This window comes from Moschus berezovskii, chromosome 7, assembly GCF_049115385.1.
Source record: "Moschus berezovskii isolate FMDL1 chromosome 7, NW_MosBer_1.0, whole genome shotgun sequence".
Classification (NCBI taxonomy): Eukaryota; Metazoa; Chordata; class Mammalia; order Artiodactyla; family Moschidae; genus Moschus; species Moschus berezovskii.
Genome location: NC_142466.1, coordinates 9,670,321 through 9,689,975, shown reverse-complemented (window position 1 = coordinate 9,689,975; position 19,655 = coordinate 9,670,321). Strand labels below are relative to the sequence as shown.

Here is a 19,655-nt window from a genome sequence, read left to right as displayed (position 1 = left end):
ATTCAATATTACAGTAATTGAAGTCTATGCCTCAAACACTAATGCTGAAGAAGCTGAAGTTAAACGGTTCTATGAGAAATGTCTACAAGACCTTCTAGAACTAACAACAAAAAGATGTCCTTTTCATCATCAGTTCATTTCAGTCGCTCAGTCGTGTCCGACTCTCCGCGACCCCATGAATCACAGCACGCCAGGCCTCACTGTCCATCACCAACTCCTGGAGTTCACTCAAACTCATGTCAATCGCGTCAGTGGTGCCATCCAGCCATCTCATTCTCTGTTGTCCCCGTCTCCTCCTGCCCCCAATCCCTCCCAACATCAGAGTCTTTTCCAGTGAGTCAACTCATCGCATGAGGTGGCCAAAGTATTGGAGTTTCAGCTTTAGCATCAGTCCTTCCAATGAACACCCAGGATTGATCTCCCCCAGAATGGACTGGTTGGATCTCTTTGCAGTTCAAGGGACTCTCAAGAGTCTTCTCCAGCACCACAGTTCAAAAGCATCAATTCTTCGGCGATCAGCTTTCTTCACAGTCCTTTTCATTATAGGGGACTGAAATGCAAAAGTAGGAAGTCAAGAGGTACCTGCAGTAACAGGCAAATTTGGCCTTGGAGTACAAAAGGAAGCAGGGCAAAGTTTAACAGTTTTCCCAAGAGAACGCACTGATCATAGCAAACACCCTCTTCCAACAACACAAGAGAAGACTCTACACATGGACATTACCAGATGGTCAGATTGATATTCTTTGCAGCCAAAGACGGAGTAGCTCTATTTTGTCAGCAAAAACAAGACTGCGAGCTGAATGTGGCTCAAATCATGAACTCTTTATTGCAAAATTCAGACTTAAATTGAAGAAAGTAGGGAAATCCACTAGATCATTCAGGTATGACCTACATCAAATCCCTTACAATTATACAGTAGAAATGACAAATAGATTCAAGGGATTAGATCTGATAGAGTGCCTGAAGAATTATGGACAGAGGTTCCTAACATTGTATAGTAGGTGGTGACCAAAACCATCCCAAGAAGAAGAAATGCAAAAAGGCAAAATGGTTGTCTGAGGAGGCCTTACAAATAGTTGAGAAAAGAAGACAAGCATAAGGCAACGGAGAAATGGAAAAATATACCCATCTGAATGCTGAGTTCCAAAGACTAGCAAGGAGAAATAAGAAAGCCTTCCTCAGTGATCCATGCAAGGAAATAGACGAGAAGAAGAGAATGGGAAAGACTAGAGATCTCTTCAAGAAAAGTAGAGATACCAAGGGAATATTTCATGCAATGATAGGCAATAGGCAGAATAAAGAACAGAAATTGTATGGACCTAACAGACACACACGGAGAAGGCAATGGCAAGCCACTCCAGTTCTCTTGCCTAGAAAATCCCATGGATGGAGGAGCCTGGTAGGCTGCAGTCCATGGGGTCGCTAAGGGTCAGACACGACTGAGCGACTTCACTTTCACTTTTCACTTGCATGCATTGGAGAAGGAAATGGAAACCCACTCCAGTGTTCTTGCCTGGAGAATCCCAGGGACGGGGGAGCCTGGTGGGCTTCCGTCTATGGGGTCACACAGAGTCGGACACGACTGAAGTGACTTAGCAGCAGCAGCAGCAACAGACACACAAGATATTAACAAGAGGAGGCAAGAATACACAGAACCATAAAAAAAATATCTCAATGACCCATATAATCACGATGGTGTGATCACTCCCCTAGAGCCAGACATCCTAGAGTGCAAAGTCAAAGGAATTGGAGGCGATAGAATTCCAGCTGAGCTATCTCAAATCCTAAAAGATGATGCTGTGAAAGTACTGCACTCAATATGCCAACCACTTTGGAAAACTCAGCAGTGGCCACAGGGCTGGAAAAGGTCAGTCTTCATTCCAATCCCAAAGAAGGGCAATACTAAAGAATGTTCAAACTACTGCACAACTGCACCCATCTCACATGCTAGCAAAGTAACGCTCAAAATTTCCCAGACATCCTTCAATAATACATGAACCGAAAACTTCCAGATATTCTAGTTGGATTTAGAAAAGGCATATAAATTGGATATCAAATTGCCAATATCCATTGGATCAAACAATGGAAACATCTACTTCTGCTTCATTGACTATGCTAACGCTTTGATTGTGTGGATCAACAGACTGTGAAAAATTATTTAAGAGATAGGAATACCAGACCACCTTACCTGCTTTCTGAGAAATCTATATGCAGGTCAAGAAGCAACAGTTAGAACTGGACATGGAATGACGAACTGGTTCCAAATTGGGAAAGGAGCATGTCAAGGCTGGGTATTGTCACTCTGTCTATTTAACTTATGTGCAGAGTACAACATGCAAAATGCCAGGCTGGATAACACAAGAATCAAGATTGCTGGGAGAAATATCAATAATCTCAGATATATAGATGACACCGTCCTCATGGCAGAAAGTAAAGAGGAATTAAAGAGCCTCTTGATGAAAATGAAAGAGGAGAGTGAAAAAGTTGTCTTGAAACTCAACATTGCAAAAATGAAAATCAGTGCATCTGGTATCATCACTTCATGGCAAATAGATAGGGAAATAACGGAAAGAGTGACAGATTTTATATTCTTGGGCTCCAAAATCACTGCAGATGGTGTCTACAGCCATGAAATTAAAAGACACTTGCTTCTTTGGAAGAAAAACTATGACCAACCAAGATAGCATATAAAAAGCAGAGACATTACTTAGCCGACAAAGGTGTGGTTTTTCCAGTTATCATGTATGGATGTGAGAGTTGGACAATAAAGAAAGCTGAGCACCAAAGAAGTGATGCATTTGAACCATGGTGTTGGAGAAGACTGTTCAGAGTCTCTTGGGCTACAAGGTGATCAAACCCGTCAATCCTAAAGGAAATCAGTCTGAATTATTCATTGGAAGGACTAATGATGAAGCTGAAGCTCCAATACTTTAACCACATGATGTGAAGAACTGATTCACTGGAAAAGACCCTGATGCTGGGAAAGACTGAAGGCAGAAGGGGACAAGGAGAAGGGGATGACAGAGGATGAGATGGTTGGTTGGCATCACTTACTCAATGGACATGAGTTTGAGCAAGCTCCAGGAGTTGGTGATGGACAGGGAAGTCTGGTGTGCTGCAGTCCATCGGGTCGCAAAGAGTCAGACATGACTGAGTGACTGAACTGAACTGAGAGGTGTCTGTTGGCTTAATATTATTTTCTTGAGGGTTTTCACAGATGGGCATTGTTCCCATGCCAGCAGTGGACTAGAGGAAACAAATGTCTAGAACAGCCATTTCGTGTCTAACTGATACTGGTTTCTGATAGGATTTCAGAAACTTAGAGCTGAGTTCTTTAGACAGAAGGACTGGTTGAAGGAGCTGTTTTGTGTGAGGTTCTCTGGAGAGAGCTCAGGTTCAAGTGACTAATGACAAAGTACATCCCAATAGATCTCTGCTGTAGGTGCAGTGGCCAGATTCAAAGAATGAGGGCATCAGGACTTGGTGGACATATAAACCTCAAGGATCCCAGACACATGGAAGGGTTCACAGAGAGGAGATCCAGGGTTCTGAGCATAGTTGGAGGACTGAGTCATCAGAGAAACTAAGTTATCATCATGAACCTGGGCACCACTGGAAACACAGGTGGATGATCACAGGGCAATCAGGGCACAGGTGTTATAAAGGGCAAGAGTCCAAGAGGAAAGTCAAAGAGACTTTGAGAGATTCTCATAAAGAGATGAGAATAAGCAGCATATAAAAGAGAGCAGTCTCCAGAATTCACTGGAGTTATGGCATTGATTTGAACATATATGTGTGTATGCATATATAACCACTTGATATATGTATTATATAACATACATGCACATGTATAAAATCACACATGCATATGTAAAAATAATTTTTCTTAAGTTTTCCTTATTTTGAAATAATATTAATATTTACCATCCCTACTTTATAGAATTTTTGTGAGAAACACTGAGGCAATGTGCAAAAAAAATCACTGTACACAAGTTAAGGAACTGTACAAACAGAGAAGATGAAATAAGAAAATGTCACAGAAAGTAAATAATAATATAGGACTTAAAGAAAAAAAGGCTAGACCTTTGTCATAATGTTAACTGGCATTCCAAATTTAGATAATAATTTTAATGACTTTGTTCTGTTTAAAAAATTATTTTGATACATATATCAGAGGCTTATAAAATATCTCATTAAGTTACATAAAAATATTTCAATTATTGCAATACACAAAGGTTAATAATTAAATATCAGTCCAATAATTTAGGCTTCCCTGGTGGCTCAGAGAGTAAAGAATCTGTCTGCAATGCTGGAGACCTGGGTTCAATCCCTGGGTCGGGAAGACTCCCTGGAGAAGGGAATGGCAACTCACTCCAATACTCTTGCTTGGAGAATTCCATGGACAGAGGAGCCTGGTAGGCTACAGCCCATAATTTATTCATAAAACATCTGCTAAAACTTCAGAAGTTTTTCCTTAATGCTTCGTGTCCCTCAAAACAATATAAAATTATTTTGTGCATGAGTGGAATCTCTACAAATAAATACATCCCAGTTAACATGCATTGAGTGACTGAGTGAAAGTTGCTCAGTCATGTCTGACTCTTTGTGACTCCATGGACTGTATTCCATGGAATTCTCTAGGCCAGAATACTGGAGTGGGTAGCTTTCTCTTCTCCAGGGGATCTTCCCAACTCAGTGATTGAACCCAGGTCTCCCACACTGCAGGTGAACTCTTTACCAGCTGAGTCACAAGAGAAGCCCAAGAATACCGGAGTGGTTAGCCTATCTCTTCTCCAGGGGATCTTCCTGACCCAGGAATCAAACTAGGGTCTCCTGCTTTGCAGGCGGATTCTTTACCAACTGAGCTATCAGGGAAGCCCTAATATGCACTACCAAATTCTATTAGACAGTTAATCTAGGTCAGTGTCTATTAGATTAATCTATTCATTGTAGTCCAATAATGTATTTGGATGCCTAAGGCTCAGCTGGTCACCAAGGAAATTCAAATTATTATTAAATGCCTGGTAATACTAATTCTGAAGTGCTTTCTTAGTCACTTCACATCAGTAAACCAAACACTGTATTAAATTAAATCCCTTGACCATCAAATCCTATTTTTCCATTATTTTATGATATCTGTGCTGTGCTTAGTTGCTCAGTCTTGTCCAACTCTATGACCTCATGGACTGCAGCACACCAGGCATCCCTCTCCTCTACAGTCTCCTGAAGTTTACTCAAATTCACGTCCATTCAGTCAGTGAATTCAGTCAGTGATGCCATCCAACCATCTAATCTCTGTCACCCCTTGCTCCCTGCCCTCAATCTTTCCCAGCATCAAGGTCTTTTCCAATGAGTTGGCACTTCACAGCAGCTGGCCAAACTATTGGAGCTTCTCTGTATATACATATGTCCTCTGATATAGTATATACACACTACTGCATATAAAATAGATGACCAACAAGGACCTACTTATAGGACACAGAACTATACTCAATATTTTGTTATAACATATAAGGGATGATAATCTGAAATATATACATACATACATATATATGTAAATTTGCCATATACTTGATACTAACACATTATAAATCAATGATATTTCAATTAAAAAAATAAACAATGCTAGATCTGAGCTTCTAGTATTCCCGAGGACCACTTACACCATGTTTCTGGACTAGAAAGTGTTGTAAGGCACAGGTGACTTCATCTGGTATGAAGGCTTCTCCAAAACCTCTGCTACTCACTCAGTTCAGTTCAGTTCAGTTCAGTCGCTCAGTCGTGTCCGACTCTCCGCGACCCCATGAATCACAGCAAGCCAGGCCTCCCTGTCCATCACCAACTCCCAGAGTTCACTCAAACTCATGTCCACAGAGTCGGTGATGCCAACCAGCCATCTCATTCTCTGTCGTCCCCTTCTCCTCCCGCCCCCAACCTTTCCCAGCATCAGAGTCTTTTCCAGTGAATCAACTTGTCGCATGAGGTGGCCAAAGTATTGCAGTTTCAGCTTTAGCATCAGTCCTTCCAATGAACACCCAGGATCGATCTCCCTTAGAATGGACTGGTTGGATCTCCTTGCGGTACAAGGGACTCTCAAGAGTCTTCTCCAACACTACAGTTCAAAAGCATCAATTCTTCGGCGATCAGCTTTCTTCACAGTCCAACTCTCACATCCATACATGACCACAGGAAAAACCATAGCCTTGACTAGACGGACCTTTGTTGGCAAAGTAATGTCTCTGCTTTTTAATATATTATCAAGGTTGGTCATAACTTTCCTTCCAAGGAGTAAGCGTCTTTTAATTTCATGGCTGCAATCAGCATCTGCAGTGATTTTGGAGCCCAAAAAAAGAGTATCAAATCAAACTAGGGTCTCCAGTTCTGAACTAGTGTATGGAAGTTTTGTTTGGGTCTCCCCCGCTGGCATTCTCCTTCTCCATTCCTTTACATATTTCCTCTATACCCCTTGGTAGGTAAAAGAGCTGGGGTGGCCCAGAACTCATTATTGGTCAATTTACAGCAGGTCCTGGATATGAATTTTAGACGATGTTCAAATTATCACTGAATCGCTATGCCTTGTGCCTAAAATACAAAGTCTTAATGACTATTTGAGAGCAAAGGAATGAATGATTTCCTTCAAATCATGGGAAACTCAGTTATTATAGCATTCTTGTTTTTGTTTAGTCTCTAAATCATGTCTGACTCTTGGAGAACTCATGGACTGTATAGCCCACCAGACTCCTCTGTCTATGGGGTTTCCCAGGCAACAATAGTGAAGTGAGTTGCCATTTCCTACACCGGGGGTCTTCCTGACTTGGGGACTGAACCTGCATCTCTTGCATTGGCAGGCTGAGTCTTTACCACAGCGCCACCTGGGAAGGCCCCCAGATGGTATTTTCTTCCAGAAGAAGGTCGTTTCATCTCCACAGAAACACTCATGCTCAGTGCAGCCACCATCATGAATTGTCTCAGCTGGATCTCACGAGTAACTTGCTGTAGATTCTATATCAGCAATTGCTGTTTCACCTTGCACTTTTATATTATGGAGATGGCTTCTTTCCTTCAGCCTGATGACCCAGTTGCTTTTGCATCACACTTTTTCTTCTGGAGCTTCCTCACCTTTCTCAGCCCTCACAGAGTTGAGGGCCTCCCAGATGGTGCTAGCAGTAAAGAACACAATTGCCAAAGCAGGAGACATAAGAGACAAGAGTTTGATCCCTGAGTCAGGAAGATTCCCTGGAGGAAAGCATAGCAACACACTTCAGTATTCTTGCCTGGGGAATCCCATGGACAGAGGAGCCTGGGAGGCTACAATCCGTAGTGTCACAAAGAGTTGGACACAACTGAAGTGACTAAGCAGACACAAACATAGAACTGAAGAGATGAAACTTGCTCTGGATTATGCCTTGGTTTAAGGGAATGTTGAGACTGGTTTGATCTTTTATCCTGGCCACTACACCTTTCTTCATATGAGCAGTAAGGCTGTTTGATTTTATTATCATTCATGTGCTTACAGCAGCAGCAAATTTAATTTCAGTTAGAAAGTGTTCCTTTGGACATACAACTTGGGTCACTGTTTGGCATAAGAGCTCTTGGCCTATCTCAGCTTTTGACCTGCCTTCCTCACTAAGCTTCAACCTATCTAACTTTTGACTTAAATTGAGAGACATGGAACTATTCCCTTCACTTGAGCACCTGGAGGCCACTGTGGGATTATTAATAGGCCTAATTTCAATATATTGTTGTGTCTCAGAGAATAGGGAGGCCTGAGGAAGGGAAAGAGATGGAATGGGTAGCCATGGAGTTGTCAGAACACATGGCATTTAGCAATTAGGTTCCCTGTATTCTATGAGTGTGGCCCATGGTGCCTCCCAACATTTATAATAGGAACTTCAGAGATTCCTGATCAAAGATCACCTTAACAAGTGTAATAATAATAGAAATGTTTACAACATTGTGAGCAAATGTGTTGCAGAAATGGTGCCAACAGACTTACTGAAAGCAGGATTGTCACAAACTTTCAGTTTGAAAAAAAAAAAAAAGGAATATCTGCTAAGTGAAATAAAATGAAGAACAATAAAACGAGGTTTGCCTGTATACAGATATCCATATATTGAATATATATTACAGCCCAGACAGTTTAGTTATATAACTTAATTAACAGTCAAAATAACTCTGTAACAAGGATCATCATTAAACCACAGTTTAATTAAACCACTAATGAGAAAAAAAGGCTAATTAAGCCCATATACACTTGCTTATGGAAGTTGATATTTCAACTTTTGCGACATATGCTTAAACTGAATTTTTGTTTTAAAGTTAATTTTCTCTCTTTAAAAACATGAACTGAGTGCAGTTTATCAAATCTTCTGAGATGTTTCCACACTGCTGTTTTCATACTATGATACTGAAGGGGATGCTCCCTCGGTAACTGTCGCTCACCTCAGTTTCAGCTAAATTGCATTCTGTTATAGCCCCATAAAGAATGCATCTCAGCAGAATGCTCACTGTCTTTTCAGCTCCAGTTTATTTTTTCATTATTATAGAATGAGTGTCAAAGGAAATATTTCATTAAAAGTTGATTTTAATCTAATGAATAATAATGTTTTGGTAATATTCTCAAATTTTACCACCTTCCAACAAACTTCATTATGAAATTTATTGAGAACACATCATAGATGTATAAATTAGTCTAAACTGTTAACAATAAATGATGTTCACTGTTTGTAGTAACAAAAAACAGGCCAGATACTACTTTTAAGAGACACAAATGCTATTACTTATATATGGAATCTAAAAAAAAAAAAAAATGGCTGTTGTTATTATTTAGTCACTAAGTCTTTTCTGACCATTTGTGATTCCACGGACAGTCCATGGCATTGTCCAGGCAAGAATAATGGAGTGGGTTTCCATTTCCTCCTCCAGGGCATCTTCCAAACCCAGGGATCAAACCCATGTCTCCTGTACTGGATTCTTTTACAAGTGAGCCACCTGGGGAACACCCCCCGCCCCCCGCAAATGGTATAAATGAACTTATTTACAAAACAGAAATAGAGTCAAAGATGCAGAAAACAAATCTATGGTTACCAATGGGGAGAGGGTGGGAGGAATAAACTGGGAGTTTGGGATTGACATATACACACTCTTATATATAAAATAGTAACTAATTAAGTACCTGCTATACAGCACAGGAAACAAAAAATAAGAGATGTGAGGCATCCATAAAAGATGACCAGGAGCCACTGTAGTTATGGCACAGTGAACTTTTTATTTTTTTTTCCTGAAAGCAAAGCACTTATGGGCTCTCCAGATGGAGCACATTTTTGTTTCTCATTCTGTTCAGCTGGCAATCTCATTCAATTATGTAGAATAAAGACATTAAAGAGCAAAATGGGTCCCTGATCAGCATTAAAGGGAGCTCTTGTTTAAAGGAACTTAGGAAAACCCACTGTGAATCATTTCAAACCATGGTGCTTTCTTAACTCTCAAATATTTTTAGTTCAGGCTTTTCAGATGTCTTGTGATGGAAACTCACAATCATTAGTATGGCCTCTGTCCATGGAATTTTCCAGGCAAGAATACTGGAGGAGATTTCCAATTCCTACTCCAGAGATAGAAGGATAATTGCTGTAAAAATTAAGTAGGGTCAAGAGATGGAGAGTGAATGAAATGAACTCTGTCTCTACATGATGATATGGTGGTAGGGGCAGGCACATAGAAACAGATGATATATTGTCTGAGACCTTAAGGAAGCGGGGAGGGGCAGTGACAATACAGACCACAGCATTTGGTCCAGGCAGCGGGAACAACAAGTGAAAAGTTCCTGGAACATGTTTATCATTCTTGAGGGAAAGCAGAGGACAACATGGCCAGTGGAGCCACCACATACCAGACAGTAGATGAGATGAGAGCCGCTGGTCAGGGGTGGATCCTGCGCGTGCTCGGTCATGTTGAGCTCGTGGTGACCTCACAAACTGTAGCCCACGAGGCTCCTCTGTCCATGGATTTCCCAGGCAAGAATACTGGATTGGGTTGCCATTTCCTGACCCAGGGGATCTTCCCGACCCAGGGGTTAAACCCGCTTCTACATGGGCAGGTGGGATGTTTCTCCACTGAGGCACTGGGGAAGCCCAGGGGTGGATCGTGCTGCAGCTCATATTCACAGGAAGGACTTGCAGCACATTTTGGATTTGATGGCTGGGCTTTAATGCTCTGGAGCAGAGGAGTGGAATGATCTGGTTATGTGTTTTTAGAAGATGGCTCTAGCTGCAGTTTGAAACACTGACCACGGGGTAGGGATATCAGTGAGGAGGTGACTGAAAAGGTATAGGTGGGAGAGATTAATGGTCAGTATTCAAACAGCCATGGTGTCGATCACCATGTCCTGTCATGCTCTGGGACAACCATGGGGTCGTGGTTGGAGTGAAAGCACCTCCAACTATCCTCATGCTACAGAAATGCTACTAGAATTCATTTTTGTCTATTTTTTTCTTCCATAGTTTGGAATAGTATTTGAAATGTAGTGACATCCATATTTTAAGTATTTGTCAAATAAGTGAATCAACAATTGAATAAAATGACCAGACAGTGAAAACCTTCATGGGTCAAACCTGTAAGTATGACTACACAAATGGAAATAATGAGAACTTAGATATAATTCCACAGGATTCCTAAGTCACACAGTGGAATGCATGGTTGTGATTATATGAGAATATAATCTATTTCAGAGAAAGAGAGCCCCTACAAAGATTGAAAACAGCTTTCTTCCTGTTGAGTTCACATATATTGAATTTCAAAAAACTAGTGATAAACACAGTGAAATCTGAGATAGAATAAAAAGAATGGACAAGAAAATTTTTTGCACTTCAAAGCTAAAAATAGATACTCTCTAGAAATACAGATCAGGGGCCTTATGAAGGATTTCATAAACCACACCAAGATGTGTGCACTTACACACACACCCCTGCATCACTCTGGATGGATGTCTTAAAAGGTATGTTTTACCACTTAAGCAGCAATGGTAGGAGAAATAAGGAATATCACATAATTAGAAACAGCTGCATACACTAATTGCATTTTCTTCTGGACATCCAGAAGTTATGAGATTCATCATTCAGAGAAATGCCATAGGCAGAGTTTGTCTTTTTATCAGAAATATATCACATTTTTTCAATTTATACATGGAATGATGTCAGCTGAATGCCTGTTTGGTAGCATATCTTTAGCTGCTATTAATATAATGATTATACCAAGCTTAATTGATATTGACCCATTGACCCATCAATTTATACACTATCTCTTATATTCCAAAACAGTCTGTATTTTGGTTCATTTCATTCAACTGTTATAATAATTTGAATGATGGTTCAAAAAGCATGTTTATCAATTTTGTGATATAATAAAACTCAAAAGGATAGCTAAGTTGTTAGGAAATAAAATCGAATGTCACTAAATTCTAAAATGATATGAAACTAAATAAAATATAATGGGATCATATATAAGATATATGAGCACAAAAAATAATGCCTAAAATATGACTTTGATCATAGGAAATAATGAGAAAGAGAATTCAGAAAAAATCAATTAGATGAAAGCACAAATGTATCTGGTATCAGGATATGACTTTATTCTTGAAAATTTGGGTTACTTCCTCTGGAAAGCCTGCCTGAACCTGAAATGGTATTTTGGACATTATTCTTCTACAGGTAATTTGGTTTGGTTAATGCTACTTCCCAAAACAAATACAATGAAATAATAGAAACTCCAAAAAACATTAATTAGATATCCTCTAACAAATTAATAAACAAATTTAAAAAATCCTTGTAATTTACTATAACTCTAAGGATACAGATATACCAAATAATACCTGTAAATTACACCTAATATTTGGAAATCCTTTAATTGCTCCTTATATATGTACATTTTTAATGTAAGAACTCTCCATTTCCTTAACCCAAAGCAATCTACAGATTCAGTTGCTATCACTGTCAAATTATCAAGGACATTTTTCACAGAAGTATAACAAAAAATTTCACCATTTGTATGGAAACACAAATGACTCCAAATAATGAAAGCAATCTTGAGAAAGAAGAGCAGAGCTGAAGGAATCCGCCCCCTTGAACTTAGACTTTACTACACAGCTACAGTCAGCAAACGAGTATGGCACTGACACAGAAACAGGAACGTAGATCTGTAGAATAGGACAGAGTCCAGAGATAGACCCATGCGGCTGTGGCTACCTAACCCTTAGAAAGGAGGCCAGAATATACAGCGGAGAAAAGAGAGACTCTTTAATACTGATGCTGGGAAAACTAGCCAGCAACATGGAAAAGACTGGGAGAATACATCCTAACATCATACACAAAAATAAATTGAATGAATTGAATACCTAAATGAAAGGCTGGATACTGACTAAATAAATTAAAATAAAAACAAAAAAACAAACGGGACCTAATTAAACTTACAAGGTTTTGCACAACAAAGGAAACCATAAACAAAATGAAAAGACAACCCTCAGAATGGAAGGAAATATTTTTCAATAAATTGACTAACAAAGGACTAATCTCAAAACTATACAAACAGCTCATACAACTCAATATAAAAAACAAACCAAACAACACAATAAAAAACCAGGCAGAAAATCTAAAGAGCCATTTCTCCAAAGAAAATACATAGGGGGTCAAGAGGCACATGAAAATATGCTCAGCATCACTAATTATTAAGAGGAATGCAAATCAAAACTACAATGAGGTATCCCCTCACCTTGGTCAGAATACCCATCTCAAATAATCTATTGATACAAAAAATAAATGCTGCAGAGAGTGTGTAGGAAAGGAAAGCCTCTTACACTGTTGAAGGGAATTTAAATTGGTACGGCCACTATGGAGATGTTCTTTAAAAAGTAAAAACAGAGCTCCCAAATGATCCAACAATCCCACTTCTGTATCTGGAGAAAACCAAAAAGTTCAAAATTATGCGTGCACTCTGATATTCACTGCAGCAGTATTTACAATAGCCAGGACATGGAAGCAACCTAAATGTCAATCAGCAGAATGGATAAAGGAGATGTGGTACATATATAGAATGCAATATCAGTGAGCCATAAGAAAGGACTGAAACAGTGCCATCTACAGAGACGTGGACGGACCTAGAGACTGCCATGCACAGTGAAGTCAGTCAGAGAAAAGCAAACTTCGCTGACACGTGGAATCTAGAACAATGGGTTGGGTGAACTTTTTCCAAGCAGAAATAGTCACAGATGCGGAGAACAAGCTTATGGTTGCCAGGTGGGAAAGGTGGAGGATGAACTGGGAGACTGAGATCGACAGTACTAATGCTATGAATATGCATAAAATAGATAACTAATGAGAACCTACAGTCCAGCACAGGAAACTACTCCTTGCTCTGTGGTGACCTAAATGGGAAGGAAATTTAAAAAAGAGTGGGTATATGAATACTGATGATTCATTCACTGTGTTGTACAGCAGAGACACAACGCTGTAAAGCAAACTATACTCCAAAAAAGATTACTTTAAAAAGAAGAAGAAAACGGAGTTTTCTCGATGGTGGGAGAAAGCATTTTCACCATTTCCTTATAATTCAACTACTACTTTTCCCTCTAAATTCCACCTACTTTTATAGAAATGAGTACTTAAAATACCTGTTATTACAAGATTTATCAAATATGCCATAAAGATGCAATTGACAAAACAAAACATAAACCAACAACATCAGTAAAAACCCTAACAAAAAATATCTGAAAGTGGTAAGAGTCTGCATGCAATGCAGGAGATGCAAGTTCAGTCCCTGGGATGGGAAGACCCCCGGAGAAGGAGATGGCAACCCACTTCAGTACTGTTGCCTGGAGAACCCCATGGACAGGGGAGCCTGGCGGGCTGCAGTCCGTGGGGTCACAGAGATGGACACAGCTGAGCAACTGAGCACAATTGAGCACACACCTTGTACTTTGTGAGTACATTTTAATAAAGGTCACTGAGATCCCAGCGGAAAGCAGCTTATGGGTTTTTTGTATTTTTAAGATAATTTCTGTGTTTATTAAGTAGGGCATACATTTAAAAACATCACTAAAATGTAGTATAATTAAAAGATAATAAATATAAAACATTAAACTATCAGATCAGTTCAGTTCAGTCGGTCAGTCGTGTCCGACTCCTTGAGACCCCATGAATCACAGCACACCAGGCCTCCCTGTCCATCACCAACTCCTGGAGTTCACTCAAACTCATGTCCATCGAGTCGGTGATGAAATCCAGCCATCTCATTCTCTGTCGTCCCCTTCTCCTCCCGCCCCCAATCCCTCCCAGCAGCAGAGTCTTTTCCAGTGAGTCAACTCGTCGCATGAGGTGGCCAAAGTATTGCAGTTTCAGCTTTAGCATCAGTCCTTCCAATGAACACCCAGGATTGATCTCCTTTAGAATGGACTGGTTGGACCTCCTTGTAGTCCAAGGGACTCTCAAGAGTCTTCTCCAACACCACAGTTCAAAAGCATCAATTCTTCAGCAATCAGCTTTCTTCACAGTCCAAATCTCACATCCATACATGACCACAGGAAAAACCATAGCCTTGACTAGACAGACCTTGGTTGGCAAAGTAATGTCTCTGCTTTTTAATATGCTATCTAGGTTGGTCATAACTTTCCTTCCAAGGAGTAAGCGTCTTTTAATTTCATGGCTGCCATCAGCATCTGCAGTGATTTTGGAGCCCCAAAAATAAAGTCTGACACTGTTTCCACTGTTTTCCCATCTATTTCCCATGAAGTGATGGGACCAGATGCCATGATCTTCGTTTTACTTAAAGTGTGTTTGGAGGGAAATTTTTAGAGTCCTAAATGCTTATTCTACAATAGAAGAAGGCTGAAATTAAGGAGATAAGAATCTGACTTTTTAACATAGAAAAATATAGTTAAATGAAAGAATACCAATATAAGATTGTAAATTAATGAGAGAAATACAATAGATAAGAAGAAAATATTGTTATTATTTGTGTTTAATAAAGTGACAATTTCCTAGTGTAACAGATAAAGAAAAATGACAGAAAAGCAAATAAATGATATTTGAAAGTAAAAGCAACATGAATTGAAGTATGGCAGACATTATAAAATCTCTAAGAGGATGTTATGAATAAATGTGTCAATAAATATGAACATTTTAACCCTACTGTGAAAAATCTTTTCTCCAAGAAAAGTCCAGGTCCAAATAATCTTCACCCACAAGACTATCATAACTATAAATAAATAAGTAATTCTAATATATGACAATAAACTAAAAAGTTTGGTGAAATGAGAAGCATTACTCAAGTCATTTTACAAAGTTATCATTACATTGTTACCAAAACTTGACAAGGATTCTATGAGAAAGAAAAATTCATGGCCAATATTCACGCACAAATAGAGATACAAAATCATTAGAATATTAGCAAACCAAATCTAGTAATAAATAAAAAGACAGATTTAATCCATAAACTCAAAGTTTGCTTTCTATCAAAAATCAATAGAAATAAAAAGAAAGAAATCAATAGATAGAGCATACTTAAAAACAAAGGAGAAAAGTATTTTTATCCAATAGATACAACCAAACAAAACATTTGGGATAAAACCAACATTCATTAAGATGTAAAAAAGTAAAAGTCTCAAAGAGCCATACCCAGATGACTTAGTTAACAGGGTATGGTACATTTTCATCAAGTAGATAAAATCCTAATAGAAGGATCTAATTTGCTATTGTCAGAATCACAGGTCAAAACTAGCTATCAATACCTATTAGACAACATGACCCTTGAGCTCCTGGCAAATGCAGAAACAGTAAAAATAGCTAAAATTATGAGGTACAGGCTGGAAAAGCATTTTGCACACTGTCACCACTTACAGATTATGAATATCTACATTGAGAATCCAAAATAATTTATGGGTAAATGATAGTAATCCATAGACGAGTTTAGAAAGTTCTCTAAAAGGAGTCCATATTAAAAAATAATTAACCTTTCTCTATACCAGCAACAAATAGTTCAGAATCTTGATAAGATTAATAACATGCTCAACACCCGTATAATGTTAGTTTTATAGGAGAAGCACTGAAAATATCTGACAATCAAATTATTAACACACCCATAAAGATAACAAACAAGCACCAAGAAATATAAACAACAGAATGAATAATTTAATATTGAAAATTGCAAATTACTCCCTAACTTATCATTATACTTAATACAATTCTAAACTTCCGATATTTTGTGAAATTCTGTGTATGTATACAGAAAGTCTGAGAAGCTGAATAAAATTTTAAAGAAATTTTAAAGAAAATTTTTATATTAAGAATGCCAACATATTCTCAAGGAAGAAAAGAAAAGAAAGCAGGATGAACTTTATCAGATTTCAACAACTGCTATAAAGATATAGTATTCAGCTTTGGCCACCTGATGCAAAGAGTTGACTCTTTAGAAAAGATTATGATTCTGGGAAAGAGTGAAGACAGAAGGAAAAATGGATGATAGAGGATGAGATGTTTGGATGGCATCGCTGACTCAATGGACATGGTTCTGAGCAAGCTCTGGGAGTTAGTGATGGACAGGGAAGCCTGGTGTGCTGCAGTCCATGGGGTGGCAGAGTCGGACACGACTGAGCAACTGGACAGACATAACAGATTCATACATGAAATATTGTTATTAGTTTAAGGATTTTTTACTCATGGGACAGAATTGAGAAGCCAGAAAGAACACACAAATATGGAATCTATTAATAACAGAGTCAACACTTATGGTCTAAGTGGAGAAAAATACACTTTCTAGTAAATGGTGTTGTTAACTGGATAGCTAACTAGGCAAAAACTAAATAAATATTGGGTTCCTACCTCACATGATATAAAAATGAAGATGATCTGCATTTAGACCGAATGTAAAAGGTAAAATTCTCAAACTTACAAAAGACAATATGGAACATCAATTAAACCTATCCTTTAAAAATGATTTGCAAATGTGACAACAACAAAATTAAGAACTCCTATTCATTAAACAATATAGACAGACATTAAAAAATTTTACAATTTTGGGATGAGATATTTTCACCGTATACAACCAGGAAAAGATATTATTCAAAATAAATTAACATTACTCTGTGGGTCAATAAGAAAAAGAAATTTAAAAAATGGAAATAGGAAGGAACAGGAATTTTACCCAAAAGTAGGCATATATGGTTCATAAGCATAAATAAGAGATCAACTACATTAAAATTAGTAAAATGCAAATTCTTGTGACAGTGAGTGCCTATTTCATACCACCACGATGAGAAGAAATGAAAAGTCAGGCAATATTAAGAGTCGACAGGATGCAGAGCAATGGGAATTCCATCCATTACTGGAGTAAAATAGGTATATCAACTTTGGGAAACAGTTTGTCATGTACTACATAGTAAAATTGAAATGTGTATTTCTTGGACATGCAATTCTACTATTAAATATGTACCCTAAGAAAATATTGCCTCTATCTCATAACCATGAGCAAGGAGACTTAGAGCAATATCATACATAACCAAAACCTGAGAACTCTCAAAATGTTCACAAAGTGGAAACTGTTGTAGAAAATTAAACAGCAGTAACAAAGAATCACACCTGCACACAGATGGGTCTCAGAAACAATTCTGAATGAAAGAAGAAAATCATACACTAGAGTCAATTTCTAAAGTCCAAACACAGGCAGAATGTAACAGCATTAGTTTAGACGTAAGACATTTCTGGGAAAGTAAGTGGGAACATGGATTTCAAAGTTTGGAGGAGACAGAATAGCACTAATAATCGTGTTGCTTGGCCTGTTTATTAAGGATGGAGGTGTTGATTTTGATTTTGTACCTGCATGAATGCCTGTGTGTGCATACTCCTTTTATTTATATTTTACACCATTTAAACAATGATGAATTACAGTCTATTGTTCTTTTCATATATCCTCCAGTGACTCATACGCATACTACTATTTAAGAGCTTTTTAATGGCACAAGACATGTGTACTTTAGGAAACTTGTGATAGTACCAATTTTCTTTATAGGTCAATTTCCCTTGCCCCAACTAAGGATATAAAAATTAAAGGTATGTTTTCCAGCAGGCAGAAAGGGTAGTATTACACAGAAATAAATGTGAAGTATTCAATTTTGTATCCAAAATTTATTGGCACAAGCATAAGACAGGCACAATAAATCAAGTGAAAACAATTTAGATGGATAATTACAGTTATCATTGGTGGAAATTATAACATGTATAAATAATAGGACAATTATGTAAATATAAATATATAATCTATAAAATTATAACATGTATAAATAATAGGACAATTATGTAAATATAAATATATAATCTATAGTCCTAATAGCAATTCTGCAAAGTAGAATATCAGAAAGACAAACTGACTTGCCACTTACACAAAAATGCTAGAATAAGAGCCCAGATATATCTCTCTCTCATACGTACCCTGTTGTGACTTCATTTTGTCCAGATTTTATTACTAGGTATCTGAAAGTGGGGTGTAATGGAGCATAAGAAGACCTGACTTAATCTCACTCTGCATCTGGTTAGCCATTTGACTTTGGATAATATTTCATGAGTTCTTAAGAACTCAGTTCTTTTCCTTTCCTTTTCTCTTTTAAGGTATTGGAGATCACAATACTTATCAGAGTCACCCTGAAGTTTAAACAAAATACGTATATAACGCACCCAACACAAAACATCTATTCCATACCTTTCAAGATGATGATGATAATGATGATGAATTTCCTGTTAAATTATGGAAACAGCTCCCCAGTGGTTAAAAGGAGGAACAGAGGGCTCACTGAAGGGAGGGATGATCAAGCAAACAGAGGGAGAAGATATGAGAGAACTGGGAAAGTGAGAATACTGCCAAAGAGCTCACTTTCATGACCCTGCGTGGAGTCTTGGCCAAGCAAGGCTGGAGGGATGATGTAATCTGGAAGAGGCTGATGCTCTGAACACAGGGAACATTATTGGGGCAAACAGGGGTTAGGGGACAGCCTTACTAAGAGAAAAAGAATGAAAGAAGAAAATGGAAGACTCTCATTAGGTCAGGCACCCCTGACCCAGAGCTAAGAACATTTGCAGTCCTGAAGAGCCTCATAACCGTGTGAATGCCCTCACCTTTGTCTTCCTGGCTAGAGAGTTATGAGGAAGATTGGCCAGAAGAAACTCAGCCTACAGCTTCCCAGGGTTCTGCTAATCATCTGACCTGGGATGCACAGTTTCACTGCTAGGCAGATGCTTTTAGCAAACCACAGCTTCTCTATTCCTGTGATATCTTCACCATGACAAAGAAAAGACCAACAAACAACAACGAAGCAACAGAACTCCTTATCTGAATGGTACAGTATGGACTTCTATCATGTTATTATCCCTGGGTTACTACTTCTGCACCCTTCTGAATTCTTGTTGGCAACAACCTAAGTCTTTATAGAAGGACTTCCTTTTACCCTTTACTTTTTCTAAGATGTAAAATATTTCTTCTATCACTACCTCAAGACTAGAATTGTGCTATGTGTAGATGAACCTACTGAATTCTACTGAACCGCCTGTTAGCTTGCCCAAATAGCATCAACCTCAGGTCCTTGGCTCCTCTGATCCACCTGCCTATGTAGAATTGTGGTC

The 19,655-nt window shown here is 38.4% G+C and overlaps 1 protein-coding gene across 1 annotated transcript in view; it reads right to left on the bottom strand.

Annotated features, from left to right (window-relative positions):
* GALNTL6 (polypeptide N-acetylgalactosaminyltransferase like 6) overlaps positions 1–19,655 on the bottom strand; it is a 1,544,427-nt gene that overhangs the window by 1,007,426 nt on the left and 517,346 nt on the right. The gene's annotated exons all lie outside the window — the stretch shown is intronic.